Genomic DNA, 6,000 nt, shown 5'->3' with positions numbered 1-6,000 from the left:
CTGGATGGACCCAGGGTCTGACTCAGTATATGGCAGCTTCCTCTGTTCCGGTGGCTGCGGAGGGGCAACCATCCCCTCTTCCCCAGCTCTAGGTGGGGAGACGCCCATCGAAACTCACTATGAGCCTTCTTCGTCCCCCGAGATGCTCCTGATGGCCCAAATTTGTGGGCCTGGCCCACGGACTCCTAGGAGCTGCAAAACATCCTTATGGCAAATTAAGTCTCCCAAGGACCGGGAGGGAAAGGTATAGGGTTTCTCGGTTGCCATGGCAACCGGCTAGGAAAGCCCGCCCTGCCCGGCTCCACAAAAAAGTCTGGGAGGAACTTGCGTCGGCTGCATCTGGGCCTTAATTCCTCGAGCGGGTCATAAAATGCAGCTTATCCTACTATCCTCAGCGTCCGGGCCTTCCGCCGCTAATGAGAAAATATATCTGCTCAAGACCTTCTTACTGTTAAAATATCCCTGCCCATATCCCCCAAATACGATTTATCAATTTATTTTATTTCTTACACCTTGCATTATGCCGTGGGTTGTTGTTTTTTTCCCCCTGGCACCCTATTAACATGATAAATAGTCCTGGGGGGGGGGAGAAAGGAGGCGATTAGGAGCATCGTAATGGGACACGGGGTTGGAATAAAATAAACCCTGGGCAGGCAGGCAGGCGAGGGCTGGGTGTGAGGGAGGGGGCCAGCCAGGTCCCCCCCGCCCCGCTTCTTCATCGGGCTGCATTAAGGGGACCGAGTGTCAGTTGACTTCGGAGGCCATCCAATTCCCATTAAACTTGGTTCGGAGATTGCATCAAAGCCACTCACATGTTTTAATCTGAGGCAAGGGCTGCTGCTGTAGTTGGGGTTTGTGCCTTGGGGCACCCTCTGTGCACCAAAGCAGACACTGTGCATAATGAACTATTTTTATGTTATCGGGATCACGGAAGAGATAGCAAGAGAGAGAGAGAGAGAGAGGAGTTTGGGGTTTTTCTTCCTCCCAGTTTAGGGAGTGGTTTCTTATCCCGACACCACCACCTGCTGGCCACAGGGGGAATGCCAGCCACTGCGGGTGGTGGTGGTGGTGCGGGCAAGGGGCCTTCCACCGCTTGCTTCAGATCTTGGGGACCCAGGACTGCCTCCTGCTTAGTATCGACACCCTCCAGGGGCTCCGGGCTCCTCGGGGGTCTCTCCTCCCCAGCCCTGCCAGGGAGGGAACCGGGGGCCTTCGGCGTGCCAAGCTAGGGGCTCTTCCGCTGAGCGGAAGAAGTCGCTCTCGGGGGAATTCCTGCCCTGCAGACAGAGGAAGCTGCCTTCTCCCCGAGTCAGACCTTTGCTCCATCTAGCGAGTGCTGTCTGCTCTGGCCGGCAGTGGCGCTCCAGGGTTCCAGGCCAGAGTCTCTCCCAGGCCGCCTCAGGGAGGCTGCCAGGGGTTGAACTCGGGGCCTTCGTGCTCTGGCACCCGAAAGGGAAAGGGAAAGTGTGACGCCGAGTCGGTGTCGACTCCTGGCGCCCACAGAAAAGCCCTGCGGCTGTTTTGGGTAGAATCCAGGAGGGGTCGGCCATGGCCTCTTCCCTCGCAGTATGAGATGATGATGAGGCCTTCCAGCATCTTCCCTAGATCGCTGCTGCCCAATATAATGCCAGAGGGGATTCGAACCGGCCACCTTCTGCTGGCGAGCCGAGCGTTTCCCCGCTGCGCCACTTCAGGGGGCTCCCATCCCCAGAAGAGCACCCTCCAAATTGGGTCTGTGTCACAGAAGATGACCTAGGAAGCCACCTTAGACTGAGTCAGACCCCTGGGCCCCTCTAGCTCAGGATTTCCTGCTCTGACTGGCAGCAGCCCTTTGGGGTATGCGACGGGGGCCCTTCTCAGCCCTACCCGGAGAGGCGGCCGTGGAGTCACCTTGGGATTTTCTGCATTCAAAGCAGATGCTCTGCCACTGAGCATCTACAGCCTCATCACCCAAGAACTCCAGCCAACATGGACATTCTGGGTCGCAGAGGAGGGGAATAAACCCGCTTGCACGGTCCTCGGCGGATGCACCAGGAGAGGAAAGTGATCGCTGCATCAAAGCACATCTCCTGCACGCTTGGACACATACCACGTGTCCCCCTTGTTTTCATTGTGAGATTAATTTTCCGTCTGCAATTAGGCAGTTTCCTTTGACTTCTGTGCACTGCCTTAGCAGCAGCAGCAGCTGAAAAGCTGTTCGGAAATCTTGCAAACCGACCGACCAACCTCATCCTGGAAGGTGTGTGTGTGTGGGGGGGGGAACCTCCAGCTCTTTTATTTCATTTCCACGCCCTGCCTGCAGCGGCTGAAAAGATGCTTGGAAATCCTGCCAGCCCACTTCATGGGGGGTGGAAAAGGGGGGGATTCTTCCCCTAGGCTAGAGAGGCAGCAGGCGGTGATAGGGTACTGGCTACCATCTGGGTAGGATGCTGTATTCAGCACTGTCGCCAGGAGGGAGGAAAGGTATACCCTACGCCATCCCACCCGGATTGCGGCAGACACACCATCACTTCCCCTCCTCCCACCTCGATCCGACAGTTTCTCGGGAAGAAGCCACACGAGGCTGGGAGCCCGGCTGGATGCTGCCGATGGTCAGAACCGGCCCCACGAGGCCCTGCTTTTAAGAGAGGAGGGCGTTCTCACGGTCCCTCCCCGCTTTGCTTATCTTATTTTAGCACACACACAACTCCCTTGGGAAACATCCCAGACAAGCCCTGCGCTGGAGCTGGCAAGCCGACAGCCCATACGGCTCGGGGCCAAACGCCGTCTCGCTCTTCTGGTGAGGAGCACAGGAAGCTGCTGCATACCGAGTCAGGCCCTGGGTCCATCTAGCTCAGTGTTGTCAGCACTGACCGGCAGCGGCTTCTCCAAAGTTTCAGGCAGGAGTCTGTCCCAGTCCGACCTGGAGATGCTGCCAGGGAGGGAACTGGGGACGTTTTGCACGCAGAACGTATTGATTCATTGATTAAGTGCTGTCAAGTCAATGTCGACTCTTAGTGACCCCAGAGTTCAATTCTCTCCAGGATGACCTGTCTTCAGCTTGGCCTGTAAGGTCTCTCCATGGTGCCTTCATGGCTGTCGTGATTGAGTCCATCCACCTTGCTGCTGGTCGTCCTTTTCTTCTCTTCCCTTCCACTTTCCCCAGCATGATGGACTTCTCCAGGGAGCTGGGTCTTCTTCGCACAATGTGTCCAAAGTATTGATAGTTTCAGCCTGGTCGTTGGTGCCTCGAGTGAAAATTCAGGATTGATTTGTTCTATGATCCACTGGTTTGTTTTCCTGGCTGTCCGTGGTCTCCTCAAAAGTCTTCTCCAGCCCCCAAGTTCAAAAGCCTCAATGCTTTCCCTCTCTTGCTTCTTCCAAATCCAGCTTTCCCATTCATAGAGCGCCACGGGAAAAGCCATGGTCCGGACGATTCTAGTCTTTGTGGGTGTAGACACGTCACGGCATCATCTCCATAGCCGTTCCAAGGCCTTCGTTGCTTGCAACCCTCTCAAGTGCTAGTCTGCAGCGTATTTCTGGAGTGCTGGATCCTTTACGGTTCATGGCCGATCTGAATCGTTCTCTAGCCTGACAATACGTGGATGCAAGAAGCTGCCCGTGACGGAGACAGACCATTGATTCAGATGCGGCTGTCTTAATTACCATCGTTGATCTTATACAAATGCACACAATGGCAATGCTACAGCGGCTGAAAACGGGTCCATTAGCTCAGTCTTGTCTGCACCGACTGGCAGCAGCTTCTCCAAGGTTGCAGGCAGGAGTCTCTCTCAGCCCTATGTGGTTGGAGATGCTGCCAGGGAGGGAAAGCAGGAACCTAGATGCTCTTTGCAGAGGGGCTCCATCCCCTAAGGGGAATCTCCTCCCGTGCTCACACAGGTAGTCTCCCATTCAAATACATACCAGGGCAGACCCTGCTTAGCATGCTTGCTAGCACAAGACCAGCTTGCTAGCACAAGACCAGCTCTCCTGATAGGAACAGAGGAAGCTGCCATATACTGAGTCAGACCCTGGGTCCATCCAGCTCAGGGCTGTCTACCCAGACTGGCGGCAGAGGCTTCTCCAAGGTTGCAGGCAGGAGTCTCTCTCAGCCCCATCTTGGAGATGCTGCTGGGGATTGAACCCGGGACTTTTGGTTTGCAAAGCAGAGGCTCCAACATGGAGCAATTCCTATTAATTTTATGAGTGGCCTATTACACCTGTTCTTATGGATGTGATGAGCCCCTCCCCAGCAGCAATACATTGGGGGAGCAGGGGATATATGGTTTAAATAAGCAACATCTCTATTATTATGCTCAAAGATTATACGTGATCCACTTGTGGAACTCTCTGCCACAGGATGTGGTGACGGCCAACCACCTGGATGGCTTGAAGAGGGGTTTGGATGACTTCATGGAGGAGAGGTCTATCAAGGGCTACTAGTCAGAGGGCTGTGGGCCACCTCCAGCCTCAAGGGCAGGATGCCTGTGAATACCAGTTGCGGGGGAGTAACAGCAGGAGAGAGGGCAGGCCCTCAACTCCTGCCTGTGGCTTCCAGCGGCATCTGGTGGGCCACTGTGCGAAACAGGATGCTGGACTAGATGGGCCTCCTTGGGCCCGATCCAGCAGGGCTGTTCTGATGTTCGTATGTAAAGACACGGCAGGGCTTGTGGGTCTACTTGTATGCCAAGCACTGGCTCTGGTGGTGAGCATGTTTGTGTGGCAGGAGCCCGGCCGTGGGGTGCTCCCCAAGGGACCCTCATCACACGCAGAGCTCGTCCTCTCTGCCACTCTGGTCCAGGGCTGCTCGGTCTGTCCCTTGATGCGCCGCCTTTGAAGTGACATCAAGGCGGAAATAAAAAGGCTCTCCCGATACGTTTCCCCTGGCGCCTGTGGGTTTAATCTTGGAATCCCAGAAGCGCCAACTGTTTTCAACCGGTGGGTAGCCTGGGAGTCGGTTCTCTCTCTTTCCAAGCAGCCCTGACACGTTCACATTGGTTAGGCCGGCCAACATTTGGCGGAACGGAACGTAGGACGAACCCGACTTGGTCGTGCCCAGGTGGCGGAGAGGGGAAAGCTTTTGCTCCATTTCTTAATGTGTCTCTCCCGCTCTTCCTCCAGGGAGCCCAGAGTTCGGGACGTGGTTTGTCTTCACACCCACCCTGTGAGGTAGGTTAAGGGGGGAGAGAGACATGCCTGGCCCGGAGTCCCCCCAGCGACTTGCAGGGCAGAACAAGGACCCCAATGTGGGTGTCTCCGGTCCTCGTCCCACGCTCTAACCACCGCACTAACACTGGAAAGAAGAGCCGGTCTTGTGTTAGCAAGCACGGATCGTCCCCTTTGCTAAGCATCGGCTGCCCTGGTTTGCATTTGGATGGGTGACAATGTAGGAGTGCTTTTAAGATATGCCCCTCAGGGGATGGAGGCTCTGCTTGGCAGGCAGAAGGCCCCAGGTTCCCTCCCTGGCGGCAGCAGCAGCATCACCAGGTCGGGCTGGGAGAGACCCCTGAGCCTGGAACCCGGGAGAAGCCGCCGCTGCCAGTCAGTGCAGGAAGAACTGTTCCTTCCCTGCTTCGGTTGCTGTCAGCCTCCTCCTGATCTGGTGTGAGGAAGCGTCTGTCTCTTGGCAGAATCTGAAGACTTGGGCACACATTCGGGGATTGTTCTTGAACAAAGGAGTCCAAGAATAGTTTTTATTTCCTGCTTCTGAATTCCCTCCACTTTCCTCATGGTTTCCATGGCGGTCGGTCTCCGGATCAGGGACAAATGAGATCTAATGGGCCTGCCTGTCAAGAGCCGAATCGGTCCTCGGGGATGTGCACATTCATAAACCGAGAGTGCCTCGCTGCACGGAACTGCCAGCACGAGACCAGGTTTTCTTCCTCACGTGCTTTCCCGTCTGGACAGACATTCCCACCACCAGCTCACTGGGCTGAGGAACGGGAGCTTGCTGGGGAGGAGGAGAGCTGGCCTGGTGGGTTAGGGTTAGGGTTAGGGTTAGGGTTAGGGTTAGGGTTAGGC

This window comes from Hemicordylus capensis, chromosome 12 (assembly GCF_027244095.1).
Source record: "Hemicordylus capensis ecotype Gifberg chromosome 12, rHemCap1.1.pri, whole genome shotgun sequence".
Classification (NCBI taxonomy): Eukaryota; Metazoa; Chordata; class Lepidosauria; order Squamata; family Cordylidae; genus Hemicordylus; species Hemicordylus capensis.
The sequence above is the reverse complement of the archived record's forward strand: the minus strand, read 5'-3'. Positions refer to the sequence as shown.